This window comes from Ammospiza caudacuta, chromosome 16, assembly GCF_027887145.1.
Source record: "Ammospiza caudacuta isolate bAmmCau1 chromosome 16, bAmmCau1.pri, whole genome shotgun sequence".
Lineage (NCBI taxonomy): Eukaryota > Metazoa > Chordata > Aves > Passeriformes > Passerellidae > Ammospiza > Ammospiza caudacuta.
Genome location: NC_080608.1, coordinates 7,154,989 through 7,168,183, shown reverse-complemented (window position 1 = coordinate 7,168,183; position 13,195 = coordinate 7,154,989).

Below are 13,195 nucleotides of genomic sequence, written 5' to 3'. Positions count from 1 at the left end.
AAAAAGTATCCCCTAGAAAGGAGTCTGTGAGGAAGTCTAGCTGGGCAGCTCAGATTTAACTCCCTATTTGGTGACGGAGTTAAATCCCCCATTCCATCTTCTGTCTCAGTCTAGTGCATACCTGAAGCCATAACATATGGAAGAGGTTATCAGACAGATCAAAAATGAGGATTTTAATAACTGTTTTTGAACACTGAGTATCACCAGTCAGGTTCCTTTATTCTGCTAATTCCTAATACCAAGGTAAAAGGCTTCCCTCTGTCTCAAGAATTGTCTGTTCTATTACAGCCTGGCCATTAACATATTTCTGATAATTCATTTCTCCCAGGAATAAGCACAGTTCTTTGAAGGCTTTTGCTGTATTTTAGGTACATCATGCTTCACAGTCAGTCACACAACAGGGCCTTTCACTAATAGGTTCATTGGATGGGTCACTAAGGAAAAAAAAAGGAGGAATATCCACTTGCATTATGTCCCCTTTTCACAATAAGGATTTATTGTGTTCTCTGAGTGAAGAGTAAAGAAAACTACTCCCTGTTTCTTGTCTGGGCATAATTATGCTCATTTAAGACAGGTAAAAAGAACTAGATGAGATTGGCCATTGAATCTTAAGTCCTGGTTTTATGTACAATAAGTATTTTATACCATGGAAAACCAATTTTATCTTCAGGATTATTTCTAGAAGCACAATATAAAAATAATGAAAAACCTACTGTTAGATGTTTAAAGTTATAGTATGGTCCCTGGAAAGATTGAAGAAAGATAAGCCAAACTTTACATAAAGGTTTAGCACAGTAAGCTATATTTATTTAAATATTTATTCACTTTTCATTTCTTATAGGAATTAAAGTGAACTATTATCTTAAACTTATTATAAGTTAACAGTTAGATAAAATATTATATAGATCATTATCACATGGCAAATTTAGTGTTATTTTAATGCCTTTGTTGTTAGACTGTAGGTTACTAAGATTCATAGAAAGATTTGAAAGCTAAAGTTGATTTTCCACCATAAAAGATCCTTATTCCATCCTTCTCTCAACCCATTGCTTAGATACCTTCTATTTTGTCTTTTTACATAGCCTCAGCAACCCCAGCCCAAGAAAACTAATTGCTTTGCTGTTTTTGAAATTGCTGTGAGCATTCCACTGTAGAGAAGCTGCTTTTCTAAAGCAAACATATATGAGTTTCTGAGATAGAAAGGCTTCAATTGACATCAGAGGGCTTTAGAATTGCTTCTTACTCCTCACATACTTCTTAACAAGGCTGAATTCCCTTTGTAGAAATCATTAGTGAAAAATTCTTTAGCGGACTGCATTCACTTCAGTCATTTCTGTGGCTGTTTATTTTGAAATGATTTAACATTCCAAGCAAATGAAGGCCTGCTGCAGTAAAAATACAACTTCTTTCTGTGCCTCCCTGTGCATGCAATAAATCCAGAGGAAACAGAACAGAATCAGAGCAAGAGTGATTCAAACCACAGCCACTTTTCTGATATGTGCATTACTGACCACTACTGCTTGCTATGCTGATTGAACTGACAGAGTTGTGGTATTTTGCATCTCTCACTTCCTACCTGCTTCTGTAGAGCTCAGACCAATTTATCTGACCTTAATCTCATAGCTCAATAAAATGCCAAAATCCTAAGTTAAGGAAGTAAATACATTCTCCAATTAAATGCTGTTCTTTTCTGTGAATCTGTCTCTGGTGAGAATCCTTTCCTTATGATTTTCAATTCCTTAAGGTAGGTTTGGGACAATATTACGTCAGACCCTCTCCAGCTTCCACAGTCTATTGAGCCAACCTGACTGATGTGGTCCTGACAGCTGCTATAAATTGAGTAACAACCAAATCCTTCCCCAGATGTCCTAACAGAGATCCTTTCTGCCAATGGCAGGGCCAGCAAGCCAGCCCTGCACAGCCCAATGATGCTACCACTCTGAATTTCACAAACTCAAGGCACAGGAATGGAGGGGGTCAATCTCACATCCTTTACCTTCTTACAAGCACATTTTTTTGGCAGCCATCAGCTACTGAATTAAGTGCAGAGCTGAAGAAAGCTTTCATTTCAGAGGAAAATCATAATATATGTGAAAATCTAGAAACAAAAAGAAACAAAACCATGTAAAACTTCTCTTATATTATCTTTGTTGGATTCCCACTGAAATAATTCTCAGAGACAAGCACAAGCCCACAGAGCAGTGCATTTAATGTTTTCAGTTTTTAGTAACCTACTACTAATTTATGAGCCAGACTTGGGGAATAAACCAGAGAAGTTTGACATGCAAAGCAAAGAGGGAGCTGAGCACATCCATCTCCATCAGCATTCCTGCAGCACAAGCTTCAGTTACCTGGAAACAGCTCCTGTGGTCTGCACAGCCCATTGTGATGCTAAATGCAGCTGTGGAAAGCATCAGTGCTGTCCTTTGCAGCTGGAAAAAAGGCTGCTGCTTGCAGGGCAGGACAAGATCAAAAAGAAAACTAAGAGACCCTCAAACAACTTGGGATGGAGGGAAAAAATCTCTCTTCATCTTCAGTTTCTTTAAACAAAAACAGAGGAACTGATAAAAGGAAATCTGACTCTGCCTGGAAATTTTCAGTCTTCAGTAAAGGTGTGTGTGAGAGACAGAAAAAAATTCCTCTGAACTATTTGTTCAACATTTCTAAATGCAACAGTTTCTGTTATTTCTCTGCTCTTTAAACTGCTTTGTCACAAGAGGCTATCCTACACTTGATAAATTCCACTTTAATCAGCAGGTGCCTTAATTCATGACTCAGAAGAATAAAAAAATTGGTTAATCAGTCAAAAATGCATATAATCAAATAAAGAAAAACTCATAGAACCTCTGGGGCACAGTGTCTGGAGGTGATTAATAATTAAAGTTCCCATTTTCAAAGGGAAGTTTTATTCTTAGATGTGACTAATTTTCCAATCCAAGATTCCATTTTCCTTATTGCTTTAATATCTTATTGGAGTAGGGAGAAATTTTAGTCACAAAAAATCCTAATTCTCAAATAAAATGAAAATGGAAATGCGTTTTAGTATCAACACTTGCTTTCCTGAAGTTAATGTGGAAATTGTTTGTCATTTCCCTTGCTTTATGTATTTCAAAGGAGAGGAGACTGATTCTGCACAGGAAGAATATATTCAGAAATAATGAAACTAAATAATAATAAACACTGCAAAAAAATATATTCCTACTTGTCAAAATGGCCTCCATCTTAAAACAAGGCCTATAGCCTAATATTTGCCACAAGGCCATTCACAGCTTTCTCTATTGTCTCTCACTCCATACAGAGATGTTTAAGAACTGAGATGGATGATTAAAGACTGTGCTCCCATTGGAATATAAAATCAGATAAAACACAAAAAATAGGTGAAGTAGAATATATTTGATACACAGTAAAGAAATCAAGATGGTGCAACATTTTCTCCTGTCTGCAGAACTGATTAGCAGAACTGTGATAAACTATCTCTACCTAAAAAGAATCCAGTTAAGAGTTTCTAGTGGACCATGGTCAATAGAAATTACTTGTAGTTTTACTATCCAGAACTCTAACACTTAAAACTCCGTGACTTAATGAAAAGCGCAGCATAACCTTCAGCAGTAAACCTTTTCCAGAGAGAACTCGTGTGCTTAGACTGCCAAGTGAATTTAAATACCTTCCTAACAGAGAAACAGAACTTCCCAGTGTGGAGTGAGCAGCTCCACCCAGCTCCTCCAGCCCAGCTCCCAGCCCCTGCACACAAATACCAGCATGGCCAGGGGGCTCTCAGGGCTCACCAGCCTCCCTTGGAATCCCACCCCAAACCCAAGGCAGGATTGATTTCCTGTCCCCAGCACAGCACATCCCTTACTGGATACTGCTTCATCATCCCTGCTAGAAATTACTTCTCCCTGGAGCTTAGGGAGAGGCTTCTGCAGAGGAAAATCTCCCTTTTGCAGTGTATCAGGCTGCCCCAAATGGCAGGTATTTTCAGAGGACTTGTTCCTGAAGGAGGATAACCTCCCTACAAGGTCTTTACTCCTCTGCTTTACCCATCTCCCCCAGCTGAGCTCTGCACCAGCATATTAGCATGCACAGCATCCCCTTCTGAAAAGCAGCAACATTTCCAGCAAGGGCACTCTCTGAGAGTTGGGCTGCTAAGTGGCTTTGCCTTCTCCTTAAAATATGCTTAAAAGAAAGCGGATCTCAGCAAAATAGGTTCCCTGTTATTCCTCTCCCTGTGCAATGTACTCAGAGCCAGGACATTTTTAGACCCCGAGTTTGCTCCCAGCCCTGTGCCTGGTTATGGAGGAGATGCTGCTCCAGGCTGAGGGTCCATTTCAGAGCAGGCACCCCCTGCTCCTGGGCTGTGCCAGCAGAGCCAGCCTGGGGAGCAGCTCTGCCATCACCTCAGAGCCAGGACAGAGGACAGTGGTGATCTCATGGCTGCACGTGGCATTAGAGCAGGCTCCAGGTCCTGCTGGATGCTACTCTCTACCTGGGAGAAATAGTAAGGGGAAATTTATGGGCTCTGTTTAGTCTTTATGTCCTAATTAGCAATCTTCAAGTGCCAAAATCATTTGCCACATCCTTTCAGATTTCACCATACAAACTACAGTTTCTGGGTGGGCTCAAAACCACTGCTGACTTTAACATATCAGAGGTTGTTTCACTGTTTTCTTACAGCAGGAAGAAACTTCACAATGAGGTTCTGCAGCCAAGGTTTTCTTGTCAAGGATAAATACAACTGTGACCTGAAGCTATTACTATTAATTTATAATAATTATTTTTAAGCAATCATGGCTACAGATCAGATATTCCTATCAGTTTGCTTTCAATTAATAAAAAATATCAAATGAGGCCAACATTTACACACATCTAATATTGCTACATTTACACACCTCTCTGGAGATTCAAAACCCACCTGGATGAGTTCCTGTGTCTCCTGCTCTGGGTGACCTTCCCTTGCACTGGACAATCCCCAGAGGTCCCTTCCAACCCCAAGGATTCTGGATCCTGCAGGTCCACATTTACCTCAAAGAGCAGATACTGAACAAGACTATTCTAAACACAATTTTTAATGCACAATGGTACAACAGAATCATGTAATGACACAACTGGATTTGAGCTACTAAAATTTCATCCAAGCAGAAACAGCCATTTTTTATTTTGTCATAGAGTATGGATTATATTCTGTTAGAACTTAACTACAATTTGAAATATTTAAAATCCTTTACACAATCCCTATGAATTTCATATTTGCCATTTATCTTTGACACTAAATAGAGGAGTTAAGAAATTAAAAACATCTATTACATAAATAGAAACAATGCAAGACAATCAAAGACAAAATATCCAGGCGGATGCTTCAGTTCAGTAAAATACTCAAGCGTCAGCTCCTCTGAATTAACTGGGACTATTTACATACTTCATTATATATTGACTTTATTATATATTATTTATTATATATTTAATGCATAATAGTGTATATATATACATAAAAATATTTATTATATATTATACTTTATTATGCTATTAACTGGGACTATTTACATACTTTATTATATATTATTTATTATATATTTAATACATAATAGTGTATATATATACATAAAAATATTTATTATATATTATACTTTATTATGCTATTAACTGGGACTATTTACATACTTTATTATATATTATTTATTATATATTTAATACATAATAGTGTATATATATACATAAAAATATTTATTATATATTTTACTTTATTATATTATTAACTGGGACTATTTACATACTTTTACTTGTAAGCTTTGGCCAAAGGCCAAAGGGGAGAGTGGCTGTGCTGATGATGATTTTGGAAAGATTTCGCTTTCTGACCCTCTCCTGGCCCCAGCTCAGTCTCTCCCAGCCAGAGGGGATCTCCAGCCTGGCTGCACAGCCCTGACTCCAACCCAGGACCAAGGAACTCAGGAGCAGAGCCAGGTTTGCCCCCTCCAGGGGCTGCCTTGCTGTCCCAGCCAGCACAGCTGGAGCTCCAGCAGAGTTTCCAGCAGATGGAAACATCCAGGCACTGCTGGTGTTTGCTACTTCACCTCTCACAGGTGCTCAGACTTGATTGTGCTGAGCACGAAATAGGAATGAGACTGGCAGAGAATAGAACACAAGCTTAATGAAGAATACCTGTTAAAATACTGACGGATATCTTTTTTAAATTGTTATAAATATAGACAATACAATCTCTGGCAAAGCCCTCAGACCTTCAAATCTATACTTAGCTCAGCAAGTGAACAGGAGTAGAAGCTAAAATGGAAGCGATGGTATGTTTTTTAAGAGAGCTAATAAATCATTCATCAGTCTCTAATTATCCTACTCTATAATCAGAGAATCAAGCAATAAGTATTTTGTACCCAAATTGAACACTTCTACCTGGCCATTGACTAAAATTGGGAATCACTTAAAGACTTCTGTTTTGGTTTAATTATAGACAGCCTAATTTCAATCTATTTATTATGTCATTTGCATCTCATCCTGAAAAACCCATATGCATTTCAGCATCTTTAATTGTCTGATTAGACCAATGACATTAATATCTGCAAGACTTTTTCTTTTATTTTGAATAACATTACTCTGGTATGAGACTTAATCTGAAAGTACTTAGTCACACTTTACTGTATTTTAATAATGTTCTTCACCACTGCAATGTAAGGGTTCTTATTTTGCCGACCTGCTTAGACATATTCTCAGAGAAACTGGGTTTTCTCGGCATATGGTAAAATTAATATTAAAAAAATAATATTCATTCCCCACAAACAAAGAAAAAGCCCATTGCCCAAAGACAAGGTCCAGATCTCCTCAATGTCCTGGCAGTAGATGCCTCCAGCAGTGCTGGGGCTTAGCAGCCTCATCTCAGAGATGCTGTTGACAAAACAACTCCAAGTCTTGAAAACTTTCCAACCAATTAGGTCACCAACACAACTGAAACCAAGAGGAAAAATGTTCACTGATATCAAAGGCAGAATGATTTGGCTGATTTATTTTTAACCTGCTTAAAATATGAAGTCCTCCAAGACTGTGTGAGGGCACCGTAATGTAATTGAATCCATTTTGAGAAGATATTGGTAACAAAGGTGCTGGGAAAAGATTTCCATATTCATCTTCAAAAAAGACTTTCCTTTTTAAGTGTTTTTAGACCTTCCAGTGAAGGATACTTATATACACTGGCTAAATATACTATGGAAATTGTAGATCTGTATCTGATGGTGTAAACTGAATACCAAAAGCAGCCTATGGTCATGCTTTAAACAGACTATCAAGATTGCTACTTTATTTAGGCTCTGTTAGAGCCTTTTATGTCTGTTAGACATAACTGAAATAAAATGTGAATGCATAATTTTGACTGAGTAAATCTTCAAACGTCTCAGAGATTCTCCGTTATTGTTAAAGTTCCATGAACATAATAAAAAAAATCTTGCACATATCATTATCAATTACAAACCCTATTCTGTTTATAAACTTAAAACTTAATGATGAATTTTTACATAAACATCTCCTTACAGCACAGAAGCATAACAATATTAAGTGGAAAAATACCCTTTAAGAGAGTCAAACCCACATATTTACTAATATATTCTGTTTGTACATGTTGTGGTTGAACACTGGCCCAACACCAGGCACCCATCAAAGCTCCTTGCTCACCCTTCCCTGCCACAGCTGGGCAGAGGAGAGAATAAAAAGTTGACAAAGTGTTCATGAGCTGAGATAAGGACTGAGACAAACACTGCAAGGGCAAAAGAGGCTCAGCTTGCAGGTGCAAACTGAATTTCTTACAAAGAGAGGTCCTTAAATTTTAGCAAGGGAAGAAAGCTGACATTATTCTCTGCTTACTGAAATCTCATCCATATTATCTTCATAATGTAAGTTTTCATTGGGAAGACGAAAAATAACACCATGAACTAGCAGCCTGAAAATCCATATGAGTTTTATGTCTTGACACACAAATAACTGGTATTGGCAGTTAATGTTCTCATTTTGTATGTGAAGAGTCTTTTCCCTTGAACTTGGGAGAAACAGTCACACAAAAAAATATGGCAAAAAACAAAACAAAAAAAGGTTTGGCTGGCGTAAAGAAGTGATTGTGCAAGGGAAAGGAATAGAAACAAAGCTTCACATTTTCTATCAGTTCCTGTGCTTTGTTCTGCCTACTGACTTTATTGACTGGACATGAATGTCAGCAGGTGTCCAGGTACTGAGAGGAAGAATAAAAAGAAGAGATTCTTTTAAATTATTTTTCCTGTTTTAAAAAGAATGAATGTAGGTTACAGAGAATTGGTTTTATAAACTCATGTATTTGCTTTTTGATTGATTTTATTGGGTGTCTGGTCAAAATCTGTGTGTGTAAAGTGTAGATACGAATAATAATTTAGCTGGACAAAGTCAGGATTGACTTAATGCTGGAGCTTTCCTTGTTTTTTGTTTATGACTTGAAGTCCTGGAGAAACTGAAAATTAGCATCTTTTGAGCGCATGTGTTTTTATACTTCTCTTAATAGTCTTACAAAAAAAAAAAAAAAAAAACAACTGGCAAAGCTGCTCCTAAAAGACACACACAATTTTCCTGGAAAGGTTAGTTATCTGTCTACTCATGCCTGGTGCTAATCTTCTGAAGAGTTTTGAAAGGGGCTTTGAAGTGGCAGCAAGACAAGTGCCAATATCCCAGCAAGTCAATACATTAATTCCTCTGCAGACCAACTCAAGGCTTTGGAAATGCACATAAAAGGCCGAGGCAGAAATGACACTTATAACTGCATTCATTAAGAGCAAGTTCATACCCATTTTCTGCCTAATGAGCATCCAAGATAAATCAAACTTACTGAGCTCCCCAAGCTTTGATTTAGAGAGATCCTTAATAACCTAGGGCATAAGATATAAGTGCAACAATAGTTACAGCATCAAAACCAGGCCAAGAATAAGGTCTTGATCCTCTGTAATGGGTAAATATCAATTACCATACACTGACACTGAATTTCAGAAACCTTGATTTACTTCCTGATTTGTGAGTAGTTTCTATTCTAAGCAAACAACTGCAAATTCTGAGTTGATGAAAAATGTTGCAATATAAAGAAATGTTTAGAATATTAAATTGCTTCCATGATTCATCCACGGCATGCACTCACTACATCTCTAGCCCTGTATAAGAACTTATTTAACTAAACATATTAATAGCTGAAGAATGGTGCTGGGAGATTAGGACTAGGAATTGAGCATATAATGCATGTATTAAAATTACATAATGTTAATGCTCTTTTAAAGAGCAATTTCTGTAGAGGAATTTAACAAACATTCTGGCTTAAAAAATTGATGGATGCAAAGTTCAAGACCAGACCCATTAACAGTGCTGCAATATTTTCTTTCTGTATAAATTGGACAGTGTTTCATAGCTTTGACTTTAAATTCTCCACATTTTGTTACAGCAAGATCCTTAAGGTGTTTTCCCAGCTAGATTTACTCTCAGCTTAATTCAGAAGCACATGTGTTATCTCATTTTCAAAGGAGCAGTAGCTGCATCAGGAGAGTGTTTCACATCTTGCTTCTCCTACTGTGGTGCTACACCTCTGTTAATTCTTTCCTGTGCAAGCCTTGTCTTGCTTTAATTCTCTTGCTGTACTTTTTACTACCAAATTTCTGTCACTTAGCAAATTTATGTCTCATGATTGCACATTGAAGTCAATGCATGGGCACTCTCAGGTGTCACAGGTTGTTTTTGCACTTGTTGTGACCAGCTCAGGGGTATAAAGTCCTGCTCCCTTGCTGGAACACAAATCCTTCTGCACAGGCCATGCTGGGACCAAGGCTGCCTGGTGCTGAGGCAAGAAAAACTGAAATAAAACTTTCTATCAGTGCCAGTAGGGCATAAACCACCCCTTTTGTGTGGGACTGTTCTACACTACAATAGTCTGAGAGAATTATCAAGGAGTAGAGAATACATGTAGATCCTATATTTGAAGGTCAGAGAGGAAAAGGATGACAATTCACCCTTCAGGATCTTTTAAAGATTAGTTTTCATTGCTTTAATCTTTCTTCCTCCACAGCAGTAAATCTGTGTTAAGACAAGTTGAAGGGAGCTTGCCTGTTGTGCATTTCTATGAATTGCCTGTCCCCATCATTTCACTGGAAAAACTCTTTTATGTGGTTATAATAATGGAAGAATCCAGCATATTTTCCAGCAAATTTAAAGAGCTTCAACATAAATTTTGTTCTGTGGTGGTTTGTTCCCTTTTTTTTTTTGCTAAATTTTAATACAAATTGAGTAGAATTACCTGAAACTCCTGTTCAGTTCTGAATCCTTGCTATTGCTTTATAGTTTCACTCCTACTCTAAAGCACAGTTTCCAAACTACAGCATTTAAAAGCCTTCCAAGTTATTCCTACTGTATGAGTGACATAAGAGCATTTGATATTGATATTTATTTCTTACCATGATGTCATCATTGCCATCAAACAAGAACACCTTATAGTTAAAAAGTATTTGCTTCTTACTCATTATCAGGACAGCTCTATCTGCATCTTTGCATTTTTACATTGAATTCTTTAATAGATAGTTTTTTGAGGATTGGACATCTCGCAAACATATTTCACATCTCTCTGCAGTACCTTCAGACACCTCTCACTTGAATTTCAACTGCAGTGCTTGCTATATAGTAAATGAACAGACACAATCTGATAAGGACTTCCTTGTTACATTGCCTGACTCTTGCCCTCTGAGAGCTTTAGCTTTCAATTTCTTCCTCCTGTAAAAAACTAATGAGGTCCCTTCTGTGCTGCTCATATTGTCAGTCATTCTTCATTGCAGTGGTCTTTAAAAATCTTTTCTGTCAAAGAAGCTGCTCTGAAGATGTTATCTTGGCATACTGAAATAAATGCATCCATTCACCCTAATTATAAAAACTGTCTTCCTTTAGAACTCAGTAAAAATCTATGTGGGTAAATAATACTTTAAGTTATAATCCAATTTTAGCACACATTTTCCCAAGCAGATTTTTTTTCCTTTCATTGTTGACAGCAGCATTTTTTTCACTATATAACAGCAATTATATTTAGTTTACACACTTTTTCTAATTTTGTATAAAGAGATCCCATACACCAATATGGTTTGGGGTTTTGACCTGAAAAAACAGAGGATATTGTTGTGGCATTACACATTGCTCAGTATCAAAATATTGTTGTATTGTATATTTGTCCTCAAATCTCAGTTGAAGAGATACAGATTTAAAAAGTGTGAAAAGCACAACCACAAAACCTGCTACAAAACAGAAGCAATATTTTATAGGTCTGACTTTACAGACTTTTATTGCATTTATGCAACCAAGTTTTAGCTAAATGTTTTTTGGTATTGTGAGGGTACATCTCATTTTTTTGTCTATTAAAAATGTCTATGTGAGGCTTTTAATCTAATTAATCACAGCTGAAGATGGGTGAGACAAACCCTGCCTTTAATAACCTGCAAAACAGTTTTACTTTGAAAATGAACTGCTTTAATGGTTATCTTACCACCAAATGAGAAAGTCATGCAAACTTTTTTATCAGACTCTGAAATACTGCTAATAATAACTTTGTGTTATCCAAAGCCTGTGCAGTCTCATTCTCTCTGCTAAGAGTAGACCATGGCAATCAAGAGGATGGTTCCATAACCATGCCAGCAAGTTACTCCCAAAAATACAGATCCCTTTTCCCCACAGCAGAACACAAGTGAAAAAGTGGCTTCCCTCCCAGTCAGACCAGTAACTGTTAGCCCAAATACTCCTCAAATTTTGATTGCTTTGCTCTTTATTGGTAGCAGTAAAAAGAGAAAAGGCTCAATAATCCTTTTTATGGAACCAATACTGACTTAGGAGACCCAGTTTCTATGCAGACACATTTGCTATTTTGCATAAACAACAATTTAAGTTCTAAACCAAAACCAAATTAATGCTGGCACATGAAATCTCGAAAGGGGTAAACATGCACACTAACATCCCTGCAGCAAAGACTTGGTAAATATTAAGAGTTTTTCTGAAAGCAGCAAGTAAAGACCATGGATGCTGAATATGGGTTCATATGAACTTGGCTCATTTCACATTTTACCTGAGCAGGACTCCCTGCTTGAATCAGCTCCCAGTTTGTTTGAAATGGGTGGCGGGGAGGGGCCAGACCAAGCTGTAACAACCCAGCTCAGCTGGGCAGAAGTACTCAGCACCTAATCCTTACACCTACAACACTGCTGACACTATTCAACAGTAAAAAAACTATGTAGTTGTATAAAAAATATCACTTGGATCATCCTGGATTATCAGAGACCTTCAGAAATTGTATTGGTAGAGCTCTCCCTTTGAACAAAGGGCAGAATTAGATTATAAAACACTTGCAATTCCAACTAATATTTACATTTATCAATAATGTCCAAAAAATATTGATTTTAAATTGTTTGGGGGTTTGACTCTATAGCCCAGTGATTATTTTGTATGCTTCTGGATGAAAACAATCATTTCTCAGTATAACACAAGCATCCATGGAAACTATTGGAAATGCAGATTTGATTTTGAAAAACCTGCCACATAAATATAAAAACGGTGAGGTATTTTTCTATTAATTAAATAGATGGAATATAAATTGTAGTTGAATCAATGTGGTTCAATGAACAAGAAAAAAAAAATTAAAAGTTCATCAAGCAGCTCTCTAACTAACATCAAAATTTAAGTCCTGCCTAACACCAGGGGATCTGCAAGGAAATTCAAAACATATAAATCATGATTTAATCTGTAGCAGCAAAAAACAAGCAACACAAATCAGAAAATAAGTCAGGAGAAACCCACCTTAGAAGGAGAATGAGCAGAAAGAAGGATCCCTGGGCAGAAGAAATGCTTCCATCTACCACACCCTGCTCTTCTATTGCCTTTAAATGCCTACCACTAACACCTGGAGCTTCAATTTCCCAGCACAGCTGTTCTGGGAAAATGACACAGGTTTTGCCCATGTAATTTCAGTACATATAAAGCTAGACATAAATAATTTTAAAATAGGAGACAATGAAGAAGATTTGTCTTTTGGACAAGGACTATAAAAGAGATGAATGCAAAAGCTACGTTAAAAATCATATAATTACATCTCTGTGTTAATGATTGCCCCAGTGTATTCCCCACCTCCATTTGCTATCCCTCACTACACTTTTCAGCACCAAGCAGGTCA